Below are 24,359 nucleotides of genomic sequence, written 5' to 3'. Positions count from 1 at the left end.
ACATGCAACCCTAATAACCTTGGATCTATGTTTGTCTAATTATCATGCAAAGTTGAATTCCAAGGTTATATTCCTATCTAGCATACATGGGGAACAAATTTAACTTGAATCATAGATAGAATAACTTACCTTGTTGTTGCTTGTGTTCCTTGAAACCTTGTGAGCCTAGCACCCCAAGTGTGATGCCTCAAATGCTTCACACAACACCAAATGTTTTTGGAAAGACTCCTGAGATAACACACACTTCTCAAAATCGGCCAAGCCCTCTAGTTTCTTATGTCTAGCCGATTTTGGTGGAGAATGGGATCTTTATATAGTGTTGGCACATCTAGGGTTACACCATGTAAACCCTAATGTGTCATGACTCTTCATTTCCATGACCCATGGGTTTGTAACTCCCATGGAGCATCCATGGAGCATCCTATGGGTAGAACCCAACTTGATAATCCATGGAGCCTCTTAGCCCACTATACAAGATATGGATGATTTACATAATCAACCCATATATTTAATTAGTTATCCTTTGATCACTTAATTAATTCCAAATTAATTCTTTGATCAACTAATTAAATAATATTATTAATATATTAGAACTTATAATATATTAATAATCTCCAAGTGTTATTTCTCTCATTTAGTCTATCCAATTGCATGGTGCCATGCAACCCAAATGGACCATGCCGGGTCGGGTCAAGTACAAGCCCGAAATAGTTATGGACTTAGACACCTTATCCAACAGTCTCCCACTTGGATAAGTCTAATAACTATATCTCTAGTACTTCAGGAACCGACCGGCAATCGTAGCTCTTTCAAGGTCTCTCGGAACTGAGAAGATGATGATACGCCATTTAAGATAAGTGATCATATAATCCTCCGTTCTAGATATCAGCCGGACAAATACATGGAACATTGTCTTGCCTATTGTCCAGCATTTGTTTCCCGATTTCCGATTTGTTTGACATAGAACTTAATTGAACACATCAACTTAGTTCTGACCGGGCCCGGTACATGGGTCAAAACAAAATCATCGAGGGGCCCAGATATCAGCTTCTAATCCAAGAAGGAATAGATAAACTTCGACTCATATGTTTGTTCTACCACTTATTGAATTACACACAAAAGTACGTTTTATAACATCGAGTTACCAATGCGGTTTCGTACAGTCAATGCATAACCAACTTGTAAGTAACAAATCATATCTCTAGGTTTGAAGACTTATATGATATTACCGTCTCACGATCACTCGAGATAAAATTCCATGAAGTGATTCCAGTGAGCGTGGGTTGTGTCCAATGCTCAGAACTTATGAGCACTCATGATTGTTGTAGCCTTGTCCAAGACCTCTACAACCAAACATGACAGTCTTGATTCATATCTACTTCCAACATATGACCGACTGTGGAGGTTTGAATAATATGTTATACCAAACAAAATTATTCTGGAAGTCAAAACATGCAAAAGAAATATAGTAAACGATTGACAAGAGATAGCAACACTTTACTCATAAATAAAACACCTTTTATTCATCATCAAATGTCAATTACACTTTACAAATTTCCGGGTTATCTAACTACTAAAACTTATATCATCCTTCAGCCCTATGCTCCGAGCATGCTGAAGATGCTTAACCCTACTCAGTCCCTTCGTGAGGGGATCTGCTGGGTTCTCATCCGATGATACCCTCTTTGCCACGAGGAGTCCTTCTTCGATCCGATGTCTGATGAAATGGTATTTTCTGTCGATGTGTCTGGATTTCCCGTGATCCCTTGGTTCCTTGGCTAAGGCAACAGCACTTTCACTATCACAGAAAATTTCCATTGGCTCTTTAATAGTTGGTACAACTCCAAGGTCTCCAATGAAGTTCTTCAGCCATATCGCCTCCTTTGCTGCTTCACTAGCTGCAATATACTCTGATTCACAAGTAGAATCTGCCACTGTCTCTTGCTTGGAACTCTTCCAAGAAATTGCTCCTCCGTTTAGGGTAAAGACCCAGCCCGACTGAGAGCGGAAATTATCCCTATCAGTCTGGAAGCTAGCATCACTATACCCAACAACTCTCAAGTCATCACTCCCACCGAGGGTAAGGACCCAGTCCTTAGTCCTTCGTAGGTACTTGAGGATATTCTTTACCGCAGTCCAGTGTGCCTTGCCAGGGTTCGCCTGATACCTGCTAACCATGCTCAAGGCAAAAGCTACATCGGGTCGAGTACACGTCATAGCATACATGATCGATCCTACAGCCGAAGCGTAAGGTGTTCGACTCATTTCTGCTATCTCAGCCTCAGTGCTAGGGCTTTGTGTCTTACTCAATCTGGTGTTACTCTGGATGGGTAACTCTCCTTTCTTGGAATCCTGCATGCTGAATCTCTTCAGCACCTTATCCAAGTAGGTACTCTGACTAAGTCCAATTAGTCTTTTACTCCAATCTCTCAAGATTCTTATCCCTAGAATATAGGCAGCTTCACCAAGGTCCTTCATAGCGAAACACTTCCCAAGCCAGGACTTTACTTCCTGCAGGGTTGGAATGTCGTTTCCTATGAGTAGTATGTCATCCACATACAATACCAAAAAGCTAACTATACTCTCACTAGCCTTGACATACACACAAGATTCATCTTCACTCCTAGAAAAGCCAAATTCCTTGACCTTTTCATCAAAGCAAAGATTCCATCTGCGAGGTGCTTGCTTCAATCCATAAATGGATTTCTCAAGCTTACACACTCTATTAGGGTACTCGTTGCTGACAAAACCCTCTGGCTGACTCATGTAAACATCTTCAGCCAACTTTCCATTAAGGAAAGCGGTTTTGACATCCATCTGCCATATTTCATAGTCATGAAATGCAGCTATGGCTAACAGAACCCGAATAGACTTAATCTTGGCTACCGGAGAAAAGGTCTCATCATAATCCACTCCAGGAATTTGAGAGAAGCCCTTTGCAACCAGTCTAGCCTTATAAGTGTGTACTTTACCATCCATGTCGGTCTTCTTCTTGAAGACCCATTTGCACCCTACTGTCTTACGACCTGGTACATTTTCAACCAAGTTCCAAACTTGATTGTCATACATGGATTGTATCTCGCTATCCATAGCCTCCTTCCATTTAGCAGACTCGGGGCCTGCCATGGCTTCCTCGTAGCTGTTAGGGTCATCTTGACTTACTAGTGTTTCATCACTAATAAGTGTCTCACCTTCTGCAGTAATATGGAATCCATAGTAATGCTCAGGTGCACTCCTAACTCTCGTGGAACGTCTCAGAGGTACAGATTTGTCAATTGGCTCAACAGGAGTTTCCTCCTCAAGTTGAGGGCTAGAGTTTGAAGTTCCTTCACCGCTTGATTCTTGAATTTCTTCAAGATCAATTTGCCTCCCACTGTCTCCTTGGCTTATAAACTCTCTTTCTCGAAAGACTCCTCTTCTTGCTACAAAGACCACATTGTCACTAGGTCTGTAGAAGAGGTAACCAAAGGATCGCTGTGGGTAACCGATGAAAATACACCTCTCGCTTCGAGGTTCGAGCTTATCATGAGTCTCGCGTCTCACGAAAGCCTCGCAACCCCAAATCTTGATGTGGTCTAGTTTAGGTACTTTACCAGTCCACATCTCGTGAGGAGTTTTGGCAACTTTCTTTGTAGGGACTAGATTAAGAATATGGGCGGCAGTCTCTAAGGCATACCCCCAGAATGAGATTGGTAGCGTAGCTCGACTCATCATGGAACGAACCATATCTAACAAGGTTCGATTACGCCTCTCAGCCACACCATTCAACTGTGGTGTCCTGGGAGGTGTCAATTGTGAGACTATCCCACATTCCCTTAGATAGTCGAGGAACTCTGAACTAAGATACTCACCACCACGATCGGATCGAAGCATCTTAATGTTCCTGCCCAATTGATTCTCGACTTCCTGTTTAAATTCCTTAAACCTCTCGAAAGTCTCTGACTTATGCTTGATCAAGTAGACATATCCATATCTACTATAATCATCAGTAAAAGTCAAATAATAATAGCATCCCTTGTGGCATGTTTGAATGGTCCACACACATCCGTGTGTATAAGGTCCAACAAACCTTCACCCCTCTCACACGAACCTGTGAAGGGTGACTTTGTCATTTTTCCAAGTAAGCATGATTCGCAACTATCATCTGACTTTAGGTCAAACGACTCCAAGACTCCATCCTTTTGGAGTTGGCCTATGCGCTTCTTGCTTATATGTCCAAGACGACAATGCCATAATGATGCTTTATCCAAGTTATTATTAGTAGAATCAATACACAAAACATTATTTCCTAAGTTATCAACAACAGATACAGCTTCATACACACCATCACAAGGTAATGCTTTAAAATAAAGAATATTATTAAAGAAAGCATCTATAGAACCAACTTCATTATTAAATGAAAAGGTAAACCCTTGTTTGTACAAAGCATGGAAGGAAATAATATTTCTTGCCATTCCTGGCGAATAACAACATTTATTCAGATCTAAGCTAAACCCACTACTTAGCAATAAAGTATAAACTCCAATCTTGGTAACAGGTATAGCTTTCCTATTCCCCATGATCAAGTTTATCCTTCCTTGCTCCACATCCTCACTTCTTCTTAGTCCCTGCAAGTCACAACAAATGTGAATACCACACCCGGTATCAAGGACCCAAGAATTAGAATGGGGTGAGTTATTAGAAATGATAGTGTAAATACCTGCATGGTTGGGTTTAACTTTCCCATCCTTCACATCTTGCTGGTATTTTGGGCAGTTCCGCTTCCAATGAGCTTTTTCATGGCAATAGAAGCATTCAGCCTCTTTTGGGTCAGAAGAAGGAGTAATGAAACCTTTCTTGGTTCCACTTGAAGAAGAGCCATCAAGGGTCCGAGCCTTGGTACCCTTAGAAGATCTCTTTCTCTTCCTCCATCGATTCTTCCCGATTGCCAAAACCGGAGTAGAGTTTTGAGTAGGAGTGATAGCAACCGACTTCCCCTTAAGACCTGATTCTGTGGTCTTGAGAAGCCCCTGAAGTTTGCTGAGGGTGACTTCTTCCTTGTTCATGTGATATGTCATGCGGAATTGATCATAGCACGATGGTAAGGAATGCAAAATAATATCTATTGCAAGATCCTCCGGGAAGTTCACATTAAGCTTCAGCAAACGATCCACATACCTTTGCATTTTCTGCATGTGGCTCGTGACGGATTCCCCGTCCTTCATCATGGTTGTTATCATGGAGCAGATGATTTCATACCTCTCTTGTCTTGCACTTTGATGGTATCTTTCCATCAAATCTTGGTGCATGTCATAAGGGTAGAAATCCTCATAAGACTTTTGGAGTTCTGCTGTCATCGTGGCCGTCATGATACAAGCCACTTTCGTAGCACCCCTTTCATGTGCCCGAAATTCAACGATCTCCTGAGGAGTTGCAGTGGACTCATCAATCTCCTTAAGCTCCTTGTCAAGGACATATTCTTTGTCCTCGTAGCGGGTAATCATCCTGATGTTTCTGATCCACTCATTGAAGTTGGATCCATCAAAGGTGACTTTCCCACACAAGTTCATAAGGGTAAAGGAGCCATTAGGATTAGAGCCAGAAGCATTGTTGAAAGACATCTGAAGGAAAGAGGACAAGATTAGTTTAGATATAAGAGAGTCCTTAATAAAACACCCAAATGTAGTATTAAGGCTAGGATCCAATCACAATATAATATAACTTAGAAGAGGTATGCCGTAATCTAAGCTATATCATATTTGAAAGGTAGGTGAATGATGATTCACCAATTTCCACCACGAAAACCGCAATATTTTAGTATTAGGTTTTTGAATGGTTCTTAGAAATTCCTAGATTCTTTGAGATTCAATGAACTTTTCAAAGGCATGTTTCAATCTCGAGTGTGCCCTCCAAGTTTTGTGACTGGGATACCGAGGATCACAAAACGAGGTGTGAAGTAACCATGCAAATCACTTGGTACCCTTAAAGTTTATCACTCAATCGATGTGCCGGTTAACCACACACGCTCCATCGATACTATAATAAACCCTAAGTCACCCTTTACCTACCTTGTTAAGTCCAAGTTAGTGTGCCGGTTAACCATACACGCTCCACCAACGACTTAATCAAAGTGTAAAGTGTAATTTCATGGAATAGCACCTTATTCACATTTTTCCTAAAGTAACTAAGATTGGGAATTTAATAAAACATTTAGTTACTTTATAATATTCATCATACTTTGAATGAGAATTAATAAGTCCTTGTCTTACCCGTTCGGCTAACGACCCTCCACCGATCAAGCAAGCGGTGGGTGAGAGTGGACACCCATTAAGTCACCATTTTATAGGCAACAACCTTATACCCACCTTATAGACCGGCTTCGTGAATGAGGCGTACTAGCGGTAAGACGACTTTGTTCTTATACATATATATATATAATTATTAAATCATAATAATATAAGTATAAGGGTTGAATTTTAACTTTTAAAATTCTAGGGGTTGGAACTAAAGTTTTAACTTAACTTTACTTGTTCCAAAACTTGAGGGCAAGTTTTGTAAACTTTCAAAACTTTTCATTTCTTGTAACTTATGAATTTAATAGAGTAATAAAATGAGGACTTTTCATTTTTCCTAACTCTTGTGTTCTTTTAATGGTTTTTAATCCAAGAGACTTTTGGTTTTCCATAACTTGAGGACACGTTATGGACTCCATTAAAACACATTATGATCATGAATTAATCTACCACATAGGTTACAAATAATTCCTATGATCATCTAAACATCATAAGAACAAGAATATGAATATGAACACTTTCAAGAATCAAAATCACATTTAATCTTTGTCATTTTGATAACTAGTTGTTGTAAATGAGTTAGAAAAGACATTACACCTTCTAAAATAAGTTTTCAAGTACCAAAACATTTTAGGGTAATGATTCTAATCCATTTCCAGCAACTCAAGTCGAAATTCTGCACTCTGTCGACCCTACTCGCCGAGTGCATAAACCTACTCGCCGAGTAGGTTGAAGATACACATGAACTCGACGAGTCCTCCCCATGGACTCGCCAAGTCCATCAGTCAGACAACAAGAATTTCGACTTTCTTCAACTTTTAAGCACAAATAACAAACAAACAAGCCTAGGCTCTGATACCACTGATGGGTTTTGAGCATTCTAACACTTCCTAAGTGTACATGCAACCCTAATAACCTTGGATCTATGTTTGTCTAATTATCATGCAAAGTTGAATTCCAAGGTTATATTCCTATCTAGCATACATGGGGAACAAATTTAACTTGAATCATAGATAGAATAACTTACCTTGTTGTTGCTTATGTTCCTTGAAACCTTGTGAGCCTAGCACCCCAAGTGTGATGCCTCAAATGCTTCACACAACACCAAATGCTTTTGGAAAGACTCTTGAGATAACACACACTTCTCAAAATCGGCCAAGCCCTCTAGTTTCTTATGTCTAGCCGATTTTGGTGGAGAATGGGATCTTTATATAGTGTTGGCACATCTAGGGTTACACCATGTAAACCCTAATGTGTCATGACTCTTCATTTCCATGACCCATGGGTTTGTAACTCCCATGGAGCATCCATGGAGCATCCTATGGGTAGAACCCAACTTGATAATCCATGGAGCCTCTTAGCCCACTATACAAGATATGGATGATTTACATAATCAACCCATATATTTAATTAGTTATCCTTTGATCACTTAATTAATTCCAAATTAATTCTTTGATCAACTAATTAAATAATATTATTAATATATTAGCACTTATAATATATTAATAATCTCCAAGTGTTATTTCTCTCATTTAGTCTATCCAATTGCATGGTGCCATGCAACCCAAATGGACCATGCCGGGTCGGGTCAAGTACAAGCCCGAAATAGTTATGGACTTAGACACCTTATCCAACACGAACAACTTCACTTAAAAGATGGAGTTTGCCTTGCGTCTTGTGCCGGATGAGCTGACAAAGATCGACAAGTACGCTAAGGGACTCCCATGGGAGTATGCAGTGCCAGTGCGTCAGGCACCTACTCTAGAGGCAGCTATCTGGGCTGCCACGTCTGTGGAGGATATGATTAAGGGAAGAGCTGCCAGCAAAGTTGAGGTTGGTAAGAAGAGGAAATTTGAAGGGTCTGCTAAACCCAACAAAAAGAAGAGCAAGTTCGGTTCAAAGAAGCTCGGGGGAGGAGGAAATGAATTTAAATGGTGCGAGAAGTGCAAGAAGAAGCACTCAGGAAAATGTAGCGAGGAAATAACCTGCTACAAGAGTGGGAAAACGGGGCACTATGCCAATGAGTGCACCATCAACAAGAGGGTGTGCTACGAGTGCCGTGAAGAAGGGCATATTGCTAAGGATTGCCCAAAGAAGAAAGATGCGGGAAGGCCCAACATACCACCTAAGTCGAAGGCGAGAGCCTTCCAGATGACGCTAGAGGTTGCGAAGGAGGCAGCAGACGTCGCTTCAGGTACCTTTCTTGTAAATGGTTTGCCTGCAAATATACTATTTGATTCCGGGGCCAACTATTCTTTTATATCGCATAAATTTGGTGGGAAATTAGCATTTCCTGTAGAAAAACTAGATAATGCCCTGATTGTAGAAGTTGCCAGTGGCAAATTCGTACATGTTAGTGATCGTATTAGGAACATCGTCATCGACCTAAACGGAAACGAATTCCACGAAGAGTTATTACCCATAGAGTTAAACGGTTTCGACATCGTTTTGGGTATGGATTGGCTAAGCGCCAACGATGTCGAGATATTATGCCGAAAGAAGATAGTTAGGATTATTCCCCCTGGAAATGAGTCATTTATGGTGTACGCGGACAAACGTAGAGTGAATTCTGGAATCATCCCCCTGATGAAATCTAGAAAATGTTTGTCCAAAGGATGTGCATCATACTTGGCATTCGCAATCGATGCTAAGAAGGAAAAGAAAGAGGTGCAGAATATACCGGCCGTATGTGATTATCCGGAAGTCTTTCCCGAAGATCTTCCCGGATTACCACCTGATAGACAAGTGGAGTTTCGTATAGACTTTTCACCAGGAACAACACCGATAGCAAAGGCACCTTACCGACTAGCACCAACAGAGATGAAGGAGCTTATGACGCAACTCCAGGAGCTGTTGCACAATGGTTTCATTCGACCTAGTTCATCACCTTGGGGAGCTCCGGTGTTATTCGTGAAGAAGAAGGACGGAAGCATGACGATGTGCATAGACTACCAAGAGCTGAATAAGGCAACAGTGAAGAACAAGTATCCATTGTTGATGATTGATGACCTATTCGATCAGCTGCAAGGTTCGAGCTACTTCTCTAAGATCGATCTTAGGTCAGGATATCATCAGCTGAAGGTAAGAGAGCAGGATATTGAGAAGACTGCATTCAGAACTAGATATGGACACTACGAGTTCTTGGTTATGTCATTCGGACTAACCAATGCTCCCACAGCATTCATGGATTTGATGAATAGGGTTTGTAAACCATTCCTTGATAAATCCGTGATAATGTTCATCGACGACATTCTGATCTACTCGAAAAGCCAGGAGGAGCATGGCAAGCATCTACGGGAAGTGTTGGAAGTGTTAAAGAAGGAGAAGCTTTACGCTAAGTTCTCCAAATGCGACTTTTGGATACGAGAAGTCCAGTTCTTGGGTCACGTGGTTAACCAAGGAGGGATAATGGTTGACCCCGCAAAGATCGAGACTGTGATAAAGTGGGAATGTCCGAAAATTCCCACGGAGGTTTGGAGCTTTCTAGGATTAGCCGGATATTACCGACGATTTACCCAAGGCTTTTCTTCGATAGCTGCTCCATTAACAGATTTGACCCATAAAGGAGCTACATATACATGGAGTGAGAAACACGAAGAGTCATTCGAGAAACTAAAGAAGAAGTTATGCGAAGCACCAATACTTTCTCTACCTGATGGAGTTGAAGACTTCGTGGTATACAGTGACGCATCTGGAGTCGGGTTGGGTTGTGTTCTGACCCAAAGAGAAAAGGTGATAGCATACGCATCTCGACAATTGAAAGAACATGAAAAAAACTTCCCCACTCATGATCTGGAGTTGGAAGTGGTAGTATTTGCCTTAAAAATATGGAGGCATTACCTCTACGGCACGAAGTGCAAGCTTTTCACTGATCATAAGAGTCTCCAATATATTTTTAATCAGAAAGAATTGAACATGAGGCAATGACGCTGGCTAGAGTTACTCAAGGACTATGACTGTGAGATACTTTACCACCCTGGTAAAGCAAATGTTGTTGCTGATGCTCTTAGTCGGAAAGTCGACCTTGAAAGGAAGAGGCCAAGAGCATTGAGAATCGAAGTCGTCTCAACAATTGTGGAAAGTATCAGGAAAGCCAAAGAAGAAGCTTTAGGGAAGAATGACCGAAAGGAAGAACGTTTGGGCAAAACGTTAGTATTCGGTACAAACAGTCGAGGACTGAAGGTATTCCAAGATCGGATTTGGGTACCTAATACGGGAGGAATAAGAGACCTTCTGATGGAAGAAGCACACAAGACCATGTACTCGAATCATCCCGGTAGCACTAAAATGTATAGGGACCTAAAAACCTACTACTGGTGGCCGACGATGAAGCTCGATGTTGCGAAGTACGTGGCCGAGTGTGTGACATGTGCGAGAGTTAAGGCACAACATCAGAAACTATATGGGAGTTTAGAACCTTTACCTTTACCCATGGGTAAATGGGAAGACATCACCATGGATTTTGTGACTAAACTGCCCAGGACGAAGAACGGACACGACATGATTTGGGTGGTCGTGGATCGTTTCACCAAGAAGGCACACTTCATAGTAGCCAACGAGAAGTGGTCTATGGATAAGCTCACAAATGCTTACGTGAAGGAAATTGTAAGACTTCACGGTGTTCCTCTTACGATTGTATCAGATCGTGATAGTCGTTTCACGTCGAGGTTTTGGAGGAGTCTGCAAGAGGAGTTGGGTACAAACTTGTGTTTTGAGTACTGCTTACCATCCGCAAACTGATGGACAGAGCAAAAGAACGATTCAAACACTAGAAGATATGCTAAGAGCATGTACCGTTGAGTTCCAAGGGAACTGGGACGAGCACCTACCTCTGGTAGAATTTTCCAACAACAACAGTTTCCACTCGAGCATCAAGATGGCACCTTATCAAGCCTTGTATGGACAGAAGTGTCGTACGCCATCTTGTTGGCTTGAAGCCGGAGAGAAGCAGTTTATGGGCCCCGAGATAGTCCACGAGACTGCTGAGAAATTGAAGGTGATTAGGGAAAGAATGTTAGCAACTCGGGATCGTCAGAAGAGCTATGCTGACAAGAAAAGACGACCGATGACCTTCGAAGTTGGGGATTCAGTTTTGCTAAAAGTCTCACCGTGGAAGGGACTTATAAGATTCGGGAAATGAGGGAAGTTGAGTCCAAGGTTTATTGGGCCGTTCAAAGTTCTTCAGAAGATTGGGAACCAAGCTTACAAGCTGGAATTGCCCGAAGAACTCAATGGTATTCATAACACCTTCCATGTGTGTTATTTGAGGAAATTCACGGGAGATGTTCCTGACATAATTCCAATCTTAGAGTTAAGGATGGATAAGAATAAAAGGCTGATCGAAGAGCCTGAGACAATTATTGACCGTAAGACTAAGAAGTTACGACGCAAGATGGTTGACTTAGTGCTAGTCCAATGGAAACATTCGAATGGGCCGAATCTCACATGGGAAACAGAGAATGACATTATGAGTCACTATCCACATCTGTTTGTTGATGCATGATTCCGAGACGGAATCATCCTAAGGGGGAGAGAATTGTAACGCCCGGGTTTCGGGGCTAAGCATTTTTAGAAGATGTAATAGTCTAGGTCAACTATTGTAACTCCTTTTTATGTAAAAAAGATGAAATATTTTAATTCTATGTGAATTATGTGTATTTGTGTGCTTATTACTTTATTATAAATATATATTTAATAAAGAATAAAAATAAGCGTCAAAATTAAAGTATGAGATAAGTCTAATATCTTTACATAAAGTTGTAGTGGTCGAAACAAGGATTCCGGGGATATAAAGAACGTCAAAATCCGAGTTATAATGAAGAAGTTATGGTCCGCCGAAGTTTTACGGCAAAACCGGCACGGCACTGGGAGACGTAAATAGTGAATTTATGATGGAGGACTTTTTAGCCTTAGTGATCGAAACGAAAGTCGTAGAATATGTTAAACCGAGAAAATCCATAAAAAGAACGCCCAAATCTGACTTCGTATGAAGAAGTTATGATTTTTCTAAGATTCAGCATAGCAGTGCACGACCCGAAACTCGAATTTTATTTCGAGCCATTTTTGGCTTACGCGACCTAAATGAGAGTTGAAGATCTCGTTAATAGGAACTCAATGGTAAAAAGATAGACGAAAACGGATTCCGTATGAAGGAGTTACGAATTCTTCGCGGTCATTTAATAGTCTAAACGCCTCCTACTGTTAAATTTGAGATTGGTTGAGAATTAGCCGACGGAGTCTAAATGAAAGTTGTAGATCTTGTTTTTACCTACACGTGGAAAAAAAGAACGTCAAAAACGGAGCTCGTATGCGAGAGTTATGATTATTCTCAGTTTGAAGGCTGATACGCGATAGGGGGTGACGTGGCACCACCAGAATTGGACACGTGGCACCACCAGAAGGCCACCAAATGCACCAACTCGGTGAGTAGGTCCCCCTACTCGGCGAGTCCATCAGATATTTTCGCTATAAATAGAGATGTTGGGTCTGGCCTCTTCTTCACACCTCCCAAAGCTTCTTTCTCTCTCTACACTCTCTCTCTAAGCCTCCTTAAGCCCCTTAAAGCCTAGGTAAACCCCCTAGCACCTGAAGGAAGCCCCGAGGCTCCCGGAGCACCTAACGGATCTGACGAGAAGAGCCTCCGGCTCAGAAACTCTGCTTCGACGGAGCCCGGTTTCGAAGGAAACCCGATGTAAGTGAGCTACGCCTAACCTATCTTTAGTTTAGCTTATGTTTTAATATAGTAATGTTAATAGGACCTTATAATAAGTACTTGGGCTATTATTATGGGTTATACAAGTATCGTTTAACGCTTATATAATAGTAATAATATCTAAACTATTAATTAGTCGCGGTGAATATTAGACTAAACCCTAGTGGCAATGATACTAGGTTTTGCCGAAGGAAAAGTGTGTTAAGAGTAACGAAGTGCTGACCAAGCGCCGAGTCACCACCTACTTAGGTGAGTGCATAGTTACTTTCAGCTTACACATAGATATGAAGTATTTTATATAAATTACGTGCTATGTGTGCATATTATCTGAATACTTGCTATCTATGCCGGATGAACATTGTTATACATGTTTTCAATGATTTAAACTGTATATGTATTTTATATCTACGAAAATGTTGGGGTAAAACATGGATAGATGTATTAGTTGTTGTGTGATAAAATGAAATAATGAGAGATCTCGTTATAGATGTTATTGATGATCCAGTCATCTAACGGTGTATAGATGACGACCACGGACTATTCTAGACAGTCCAGTGGAACACTAGCAGGCTCGCAACCTGTAGGTGTTTATGTGAACTGTGTGTTTATTTGAACTGTGTGCTCACCATATGTAACGCCCACAGATCCGGGCTAGTCAATTTAGAGGCAATAGAGGTCGAAAACGACTTTTCGACAAAAAGATTATTTCACAAGGTTTCCGTACATATAAAGAACGCCGAAATCCGAGTTATAACGAAGAAGTTATGACCCGTCGAAGTTTCGCGTCGGAACCGGCACGGCACCAGGATGCGTAAATAGTAAATTTATGATAGAGCGAGATTTAGCCTTAGCACTCTAAACGAAAGTCGTAGAATATGTTAAACTAAGAACTTCGATAAAAAGAACGCCCAAATCTGACTTCGTATGAAGAAGTTATGATTTTTCGAAGTTTCGGATCAGCGGTGTACAGCCCGAAATTCAAATTTTAGATCGATTGATTTTTAGCCGACACAACCTAAACGAGAATCGAAGATCTTGTTATTAGTAGCGTAACGATAAAAAGACAGACAAAAATGGACATCGGATGAAGAAGTTATGAGATTTTAACGGACCAATCCTGTCCCGGCCTGTTAAAAATATAACTTTAAAAATAAAATAAAAATTAGCCGATGGAGTCTAAACGAAAGTTGTAGGGTACGTTCCCGCCTACGCGTGGATATAAATAACGTCAAAAACGGAGTTCGTATGAACGAGTTATAAAATATAATAGCATATTTACGTATTAAAATAAAATATAAATCATATATACGTATACATATATATATACATATGTATATATCATTAGAAAGGTATCGACGATGCGGTCATTATAAGACTAATGTTGAGTTCTTTCGACATTAGTTTAGTACAAATATCATTAAATCCATTTAAAATAGTATTATAGAGGGGTATTTAGTTGTTTATGTAACTAAAAGGCCATTAAGTAATTATGGATGGTAGTTTTTGAAAATTCAATTAGTATAAATAAGAGCCTTGGGCTCTCATATTTCTTGCACCATTCTCTTGATTCAAGAGTCTTTCTCTCCTTATCCCCCGAGCATTTCGGTCCCTCGTGATTCGACTTCTCTTTCTGTAGTTTAGTATAGTAAGGTGAGCGCTGAAGCGCTGCACGAATCTTTCTTATAAAGATTCAGCGACGAAGTTCTGCCCCTGCAGAGCCCGACTCCTAGCTAAAACCCTCTTGTAAGTAAGTTATGCTTACCTTATTTTAATATAGCTTATATTTAAAATTAGTATTGTTATTATGAACTTATAATAAATATTTGAGCTATTATTATAACTTATATAAGTGTCTTTATAATATTTTTTTAACTACTCGCGGTACAGGGAATCTGGTTTAAAGGGCCGCATAGGGTTGTTGGATTTCAGAAGTGCTATATGCCAAAATGGTCCTGCCCTCCGGTGTTTTATGTCTGGCCCCTGTCTGTACATAGTGGTTGGAAAATATTGTTTAACGCTTATATAATAATAATAATAATAATACTAAGACTAATAGTTGGTCACGGTAAATATTAGACTAAAATTTAGCGATAATAATGTTATGTTTCGTCGAAGGAAAATAGAATCGTTAGAAGCAAGCGCTGCCCGATTTTGGAATCATCGCTTTAACAAGTGAGTGCATAGTTACTTTCAGCTTACACATAGATATGAAGTATTTTATATAAATTACGTGCTATGTGTGCATATTATCTGAATACTTGCTATCTATGCTGGATGAACGTTTTATACATGTTTTCAATGATTTAAACTGTATATGTATTTTATATCTACAAAATGTGTTGGGTAAAATATGGGTAGATGTAATAGTTGCTGTGTGACAAGATAAAACGATGAGAGGCCTCGTTATAGATGTTATTGATGATCCAGTCATCTAGCAGAGTATAGATGACGACCACGGACTATTCTAGACAGTCCAGTGGAACACTAGCAGGCTCGCAACCTGTAGGTGTTTATTCGAACTGTGTGTTTATTTGAGCTGTGTGCTCACCAGATGTACTCCATCCCCCACATGGTTGCCTTAAGGACATTTATTGCTGAGGAATCCCCTTAGCAGTAGTGTCCGTCCCAATGATAATCCTTAGGATAGGTCCCTTATGATAGATGCTTAGGGACGTAATGTGAGGATAACGGGAACGGGTAATCGGGTTTGTTTAATTTAATGAAGTTAATAAACTTATTTATTGTGGGTTGAAAACCTTATGTGCTCACCAGGCTCCCAAGCCTGACCCACTCAGTTTTATGTATTACAGGTAGTGGCGATTGAGCATAGTTATGATGTTTGGACGAGGGATTACGGATATAGGCCTGTAGATATGAAATAATGTAGTAAGGCTTATATTGTACTGTTTATGCTTTTGATCTGTACGAACATGACATCCCAAGTCTTTTAATGAAATACATTTCTATGGAAATGCTTTTGATAAATCTTTATCATATTTTGTTTTGGGAAAAATTTCGCAACACTTTTATTTAAAATATTACTCTGATTTTTAAACAAAGCATACACAAACCGGTCTTTTCTGGCCGTGATTTTGGGGATGTCACAGTTGGTATCAGAGCATTAGTTTAAGCGAACTAGGAATATGGATTTATTTCTAGACTTAAACTTAGAATGTTAAGCGATGATTGTGAGGTGTGAGCACTAGATTATTTTAGGAATTGTGCCAAAAATGCTTTTATGTGCTAAATGCTTGTGCCTGATATGCTATTATTTGTTCGGATCTATGGTCTGTTGCCGACCGGATCTGGAAACCTTATGTGTTTAGGATTCTAAGCGTTTAACTACGATATTAGAACTATCATATAAACGTTTCAGAGAGATAAGGATGATTTGAACATCAGTCCTAAATAAAGATCTAAATTCACCTTATTCGGTGTATAGATCAAGATGGCAAGGACCCGTAGCAGAAACGTGAATGCAAATGGAAACAGAAACCAACCCTCAGTGATTGAGCAAATTCCGGTTGTGGAAGTCGCTGCTGAGCCAATAACGATGGCCGGAGTGCAAGCGATGATCCAGGCGATGTTTGATCGTCAAATGGAGGAAACCAAACGTTTGCTCCAGCAAAATCGAGAGGAAGCGACTATACAGATCGAAAGGCCTGAGTCGAACGAAGGGCAGACTGAGGAGGGGAACTACAATGGAACTGTTGGTCAAGTCAACCCACCAATAGTTCGACAAAACAACCAAGATGACGAAGTCGAGAGGAATGGATGCAAGTACAAGGATTTTCTGACTTGCAAGCCATCGACTTTCACTGGAAAGGAGGATCCGATCGGGGTCATGGATTGGATCTCGGAGATGGAATTAGCTTTCATGACGTGCGGTTGCAAGGGAAAACAACAGACCACATTTTCAGCGCGTCAGTTTCGAGGAGGCGTTGTTCGATGGTGGAATACCTTGGGAAAGACGTTGAGCCCCAATGAGCCCCTGCAACTGACATGGGCAGAATTTCTGGTGCAATTCAAACGTAGGTACTGCTCAACCCAAAATCTGCTCGAGCTAGAAAACAAATTCCTTACCTTAAAGAAAGGAAGCATGTTTGTTAATGAATACACCAACAACTTCATAGAGAAGATGGAGTTCGCCTTACGTCTTGTTCCGGGTGAGCTGACGAAAATTGACAAGTACGCAAAAGGACTTCCATGGGAATATGCAGTGTCAGTGCGTCAGGCACCTACTTTGGAGGCAGCTATCTGGGCTACCAAGTCGGTTAAGGAGATAATCAAGGGAAGAGCCACCAACAAGACCGAGGTTGGTGAAAAGAGGAAATTTGAGGAGTCTGCGAAGCCCGATGAGAGAAGAAAATCCAGTACTAGGAAGTTTAGAGGAGGAGGGAGTGAAGAAAATGGTGCAAGAAGTGCAAAAAGAAACACTCTGGAAAATGCGGTGAGGAAGTAACTTGTTTCAAGTGTGGGAAGCATGGGCATTATGCCAACGAGTGTAAATTCAATAAAAGGGTGTGTTACGAATGTAATGAGGAAGGGCACTTCAAGCAAGATTGCCCAAAGAAAGAGGGGGCTACAAAGCCAAATGTGTCGCCAAAGCCAAAGGCGAGAGCATTTCAAATGATCCTTGACGAAGCAGATGACAATGCGAGGATTCAGGAGTGATGGCTTGACATCCAAGGATCGACTTATGAAGTAGCCATAGAATCGTATGATGTAGCCTGTTAGAGGCATAGTCTAGGGTGAACTTGAACACCTATGTAATAGTTTCGAGGAATAATAAAAAAAACCTTCGTTTTGATATTTGATGTGTTAAGCTGTTATGTGATTTTCTTGTGTGGTGACTTGGAAAACTGCGGGACAATACTTGAGACGAGTATGAGTAGGTGTGAATGGTAGTAGAGGCCTATACTACCGGAAGCACAGGACTCACACTTGGATCAGGGAAAGGCACAAGGTTACCAAGAAGCTAGTAATTGATTCTGTTTTATTCAAGTATGTCATTACCATCGTTTCGGTAATGACTAAAAAGATTGTTGATATTCCGACCCTAGTGGTCATATCGAATTGAGTCCGACTACGATGAGTATGTTGTGTGGTTCAGGGAACCAAGTTCGATGTAGTGTCCGACTTAAACCAAACAATTGAAATCAAAGCGATCAATAGAAGTATCGCGTTCGTTGTTAAAAAAGTTGGTAGCTAGAAACGCTACATGTTAAAGTGTGATTATATCACATTAGAACATGAAGGAAGGCATAGTCTGTTTTAGAATTTAACTCTAAGAGACCTAAGTCTAAACATGCATCACATGATGATAGGTCATAATTTGGAGTCTAGCCTGAGGTAGAGAGTAGGTGCACAATCGAGTACTACTTACAGTCAATGAGTCTAAGAGATAGACTTGAAGGAATATAGAAGTTATAATTATTACCTAGGATGAAGAGATGACGTATGGAGTCATTATACGAGCCCTATTTCGTTGATGATTCCGGGGCGTAATCATCCTAAGGGGAGATAATTGTAACGCCCGCAGATCCGGGCTAGTCAATTTAGAGGCAATAAGGGTCGAAAATGACTTTTCGACAAAAAGATTATTTAGAGTAAATAATCTTAACCAAGTTGTAGAATATGTCACAAGGTTTCTGTACATATAAAGAACGCCGAAATCTGAGTTATAACGAAGAAGTTATGACCCGTCGAAGTTTCGCGTCGGAACCGGCACGGCACCAGGAAGCGTAAATAGTAAATTTATGATAGAGCGAGATTTAGCCTTAGCGCTCTAAATGAAAGTCGTAGAATATGTTAAACTAAGAACATCGATAAAAAGAACGCCCAAATATGACTTCGTATGAAGAAGTTATGATTTTTCGAAGTTTCGGATCAGCGGTGTACAGCCCGAAATTCAAATTTTAGATCGATTGATTTTTAGCCGACACAACCTAAACGAGAATCGAAGATCTCGTGATTAGTAGCGTAACGATAAAAAGACAGACAAAAATGGACATTGGATGAAGAAGTTATGAGATTTTAACGGACCAATCCTGTCCCGGCCTGTTAAAAATATAACTTTAAAAATAAAATAAAAATTAGCCGACGGAGTCTAAACGAAAGTTGTAGGGTACGTTCCCGCCTACGCGTGGATATAAATAACGTCAAAAACGGAGTTCGTATGAACGAGTTATAAAATATAATAGCATATTTACGTATTAAAATAAAATCTAAATCATATATACGTATACATATATATACATATGTATATATCATTAGAAAGGTATTGACGATGCGGTCATTATAAGACTAATGTTGAGTTCTTTCAACATTAGTTTAGTACAAATATCATTAAATCCATTTAAAATAGTATTATAGAGGGGTATTTAGTTGTTTATATAACTAAAAGGCCATTAAGTAATTATGGATGGTAGTTTTTGAAAATTCAATTAGTATAATTAAGAGCCTTGGGATCTCATATTTCTTGCACCATTCTCTTGATTCAAGAGTCTTTCTCTCCTTATCCCCCGAGCATTTCGGTCCCTCGTGATTCGACTTCTCTTTCTATAGTTTAGTATAGTAAGGTGAGCGCTGAAGCGCTGCACGAATCTTTCTTATAAAGATTCAGCGACGAAGTTCTGCCCCTGCAGAGCCCGACTCCTAGCTAAAACCCTCTTGTAAGTAAGTTATGCTTACCTTATTTTAATATAGCTTATATTTAAAATTAGTATTGTTATTATGAACTTATAATAAATATTTGAGCTATTATTATAACTTATATAAGTGTCGTTATAATATTTTTTTAACTACTTGCGGTACAGGGAATCTGGTTTAAAGGGCCGCATAGGGTTGTTGGATTTCAGAAGTGCTATATGCCAAAATGGTCCTGCCCTCCGGTGTTTTATGTCTGGCCCCTGTCTGTACATAGTGGTTGGAAAATATTGTTTAACGCTTATATAATAATAATAATAATAATACTAAGACTAATAGTTGGTCACGGTAAATATTAGACTAAAATTTAGCGATAATAATGCTAGGTTTCGTCGAAGGAAAATAGAATCGTTAGAAGCAAGCGCTGCCCGATTTTGGAATCATCGCTTTAACAAGTGAGTGCATAGTTACTTTCAGCTTACACATAGATATGAAGTATTTTATATAAATTACGTGCTATGTGTGCATATTATCTGAATACTTGCTATCTATGCTGGATGAACGTTTTATACATGTTTTCAATGATTTAAACTGTATATGTATTTTATATCTACAAAATGTGTTGGGTAAAATATGGGTAGATGTAATATTTGTTGTGTGACAAGATAAAACGATGAGAGGCCTCGTTATAGATGTTATTGATGATCCAGTCATCTAGCAGAGTATAGATGACGACCACGGACTATTCTAGACAGTCCAATGGAACACTAGCAGGCTCGCAACCTGTAGGTGTTTATTCGAACTGTGTGTTTATTTGAACTGTGTGCTCACCAGATGTACTCCATCCCCCACATGGTTGCCTTAAGGACATTTATTGCTGAGGAATCCCCTTAGCAGTAGTGTCCGTCCCGATGATAATCCTTAGGATAGGTCCCTTATGATAGATGCTTAGGGACGTAATGTGAGGATAACGGGAACGGGTAATCGGGTTTGTTTAATTTAATGAAGTTAATAAACTTATTTATTGTGGGTTGAAAACCCTATGTGCTCACCAGGCTCCCAAGCCTGACCCACTCAGTTTTATGTATTACAGGTAGTGGCGCTTGAGCATAGTTATGATGTTTGGACGAGGGATTACGGATATAGGCCTGTAGATATGAAATAATGTAGTAAGGCTTATATTGTACTGTTTATGCTTTTGATCTGTACGAGATGACATCCCAAGTCTTTTAATGAAATACATTTCTATGGATATGCTTTTGATAAATCTTTATCATATTTTGTTTTGGGACAAATTTCGCAACACTTTTATTTAAAATGTTACTCTGATTTTTAAACAAAGCATAAACAAACCGGTCTTTTCTGACCGTGATTTTGGGGATGTCACACCATATGTACTCCATCCCCCACATGGTTGCCTTAAGGACATTTATTGCTGAGGAATCCCCTTAACAGTAGTGTCCATCCCGATGATAGTCCTTAGACTAGGTCCCTTGTGTTAGATGTTTTAGGGACGTAAAGTGAGGATAATAGGAATGGGTAATCGGGTTTGCTTGGTTTGATAAATTATTGTGGGTTGAAAACCCTATGTGCTCACCAGACTCCCAAGCCTGACCCACTCAGTTTCTTGTATTACAGGTAGTGGCGCATGAGCCTAGATGTGATGTCTTGGGATGAGAGATTAATGGATTTTAGGCCTGTAAATACAGAATAATGTAGTAAGGCCTATGATGTATTGTTTATGCTTATGATATGTATCGAACATGACATCCCGAGTCTTTTTAATGAAATACATTTGTACGGAAATGCTTTTGATAAATCTTTATCTTATTTTGTTTTGGGACAAATTCCGCACACTTTTATTTAAGTTGTTACTCTGATTTTTAAACAAAGCATAAACAAAATCGGTCTTTTCTGGCCGTGAAAATGGGGATGTCATAAGTATGGATCAAGCCGAGAGGTTAGTTTTAGATCCGGGAGTATGGATCAGGTCGAGAGGTTACTTTTAGATCCGTGAGTATGGATCAGGTCGAGAGGTAAGTTTTTAGTCTCGTCGAGAGGATTGACGGGGTGGGGTAAGAGTTGGTTATATATATGTATATATATATATATAGAGAGAGAGAGAGAGAGAAATTTATATTTTGTGAATTCTAAATTATATATATATATATATATATATATATATATATGTTATAACATTGTGGGATTGAAATCCCTATGTACTCTCCAGTTTTCCAAACGTAACCCACTCAATATTTTTGTATCACATGTATCGATACAAAGACACATTACACTGAGAGATTAAAGAAATGTATATCATTAGTGTAGATGAATGTAAGTCCGGTTTATGCTTATGTGTCTGTATTGACCAGTACATCCCAAATGTTTTTAAATGAATAAAATACATCTCTTCGGAGATGATCGGATAAAGTATTTATCATATTTTCTGTGAACAAATTCCGCAACAGTTTTCCTTAAAAGATTACTCTGATTTTAAAACAAAGCATAAACAAATTGGTCTTTTCTGGCCGTGAAATTTGGGGATGTCACAGTTGGTATCAAAGCATTTGTTTAAGCGAACTAGGAATTTGTAGGATTTCTAGACTTAAACTTAGAATGCTAAGCGATGATTGTGAGATGAGTGTCTACCGTATTTTAGACACAAGCACTAGTATATTTTAGGAAAGATGCCTAAAATGCTTTTATGTGCTAAATGCTATATGTTTTCCATATATGCTATTATTTGTTTCGATTTATGGTTTGTTGCCAACCGGATCTAGAAACCTTATGTGTTTAGGATTCTAAGCATACGAATATGGTATTAGAACTAGCATGTAAACGTTTCGGAGTGATAAGGAGATTTATATGTCTATCGTAAATAAAGCTTTCTTATCTTAAATTCTCGCTCGGTACACCAAACGCCTACTTGGATGTACAAAACGTTATGGAGAAGAATCATAGAGAATTGAGTAAAAGGAGGAAATGAAAGGCTTATGATAGTGAATGACACCTATCGGAAGATATCGTAAGAGTGGTATCTTGCCTTTAGAATATGTCTGATAAAATAACCGAACATTTAGAGGAGTACGGTACATCTGAAGTACACCTTCGATTGGCAGGATGATGGAATGATTGGTGTAATTCTTGAAGTTGTCTCATAATTTGAAATTTCCATCACCAATCGAGTTGAAGCATGATTGATGATAAAAGATACGCTTGGAAGAAGTCCTAGTAGAGTCTAGGAAAACTTTTATGATTAATTAGACACATTTGTATGTGTTAAATTGTTTGGTGATTTCAGGACTTGGGGACTGCGAGACAATACTTGGGACGAGTATGAGTAGGTGTGAATAGCAGTAGAGATCTATACTACTGGAAGCACAGGATTCATGTTTGGATCAGGGAAAGTCACAAGGTTACCAAGAAGCTAGTGGTTGATTCTGTTTTTATTCAAGTATGTCATTACCATTGTTTCGGTAATGACTAAGAAGATGATTGCTATTCAGACTCTATTGGTAATATCAAATGAGTCCGAATACGGTGAGTTTGTTACATGGTTCAGAGAACCAAGTTCAATGTTGCATCTGACTTAAGCTGGAAGATTAATATCAAAGCGATCAAATGTATCGCGCTCGTTGTTAAAGAAGTTAGTAGCCAGAAATGCTACATGCTAAAATGTGATCATATCACATTAGAATATGAAGGAAAGTATATTCCATTATGGAATTTGACTCTAAGAGACTTGAGTCTAAGTGTTGCATCATACGATGAAAGGTCATTGGAACACGACCCATCCATCTGTTACAATAGATAAAGGAAAGTACTTATCCTAAGAAGAAGAAGGAGTCCTCAATAAGGATTTATTTTGTAACTCGTAGGTTACGATTGAAAGTCCAACATAGTACGAAGGTGTAACAACCCGAAGTTGTCCGTCGCCGAAACCCATTTCGTCCGTAAAACCGCCTATAGCGGTTCGTTCCGATCTCGTTTTTTGGGCTAAGTTATTTAAACTTATATGTTTATTATAATCTCATGAGTGTTCAAATCCCTTAAAACTCATGAAAATGGCCCAATATCATTAATTTAATAATTTCTAAATTCAATCCTGCCGGATTACGAAAACCTAATCGGGTGCGACCAAAAGCCCCGTTTAATATCGGTATCGGGTAAAATTCCACTGTGTCCAAATCTTGGAAACTATTTAAAGGAGATTTAGCTTCCATTTGAAGCTTTCTCTCTCTCTCTCTCTCTACTCTCTCTCTAACCTCTCTCCTCAAATCAAGTTTAAGGGTCCAAAATCATCAAATTAAGGCTTCTAATCATCAAGGTATCTTCCCTAATTCCTAGTATATCATCCTTAGCATTCAAATTCGATATAAAATCATGATTTAGGACCTTGTTCATGTGTTTACGGCCCTAGAACATGCTTGGGCCGTAAACACATATAAAGGGGGTATATATGCCTTAAAACCCTTCCAAAACCCCATTGAAGCTTAGATATGGCTTATAGAATTATAGGATTGGACTTAGAACACCTTGAACATCAATTTAGATGAGTAAACATGAGTTTACTGCCCAAGAACATGCTTAGGCCGTAAACTCATCTCCATGGGGAGTAAACTCCTTCTAAGGTGTTAAATTGCCACTTACACACCTCCTAGGCCTTGAACAAAAATCTAGAAGCAACCAAAAACAACTTAGAAGCCTAAAACATAAGGAAATCAACC

Source organism: Lactuca serriola, chromosome 3, assembly GCF_051521515.1.
Source record: "Lactuca serriola cultivar US96UC23 chromosome 3, Lser_US96UC23_V15, whole genome shotgun sequence".
In the NCBI taxonomy this organism is placed as follows: Eukaryota; Viridiplantae; Streptophyta; class Magnoliopsida; order Asterales; family Asteraceae; genus Lactuca; species Lactuca serriola.
The sequence above is the reverse complement of the archived record's forward strand: the minus strand, read 5'-3'. Positions refer to the sequence as shown.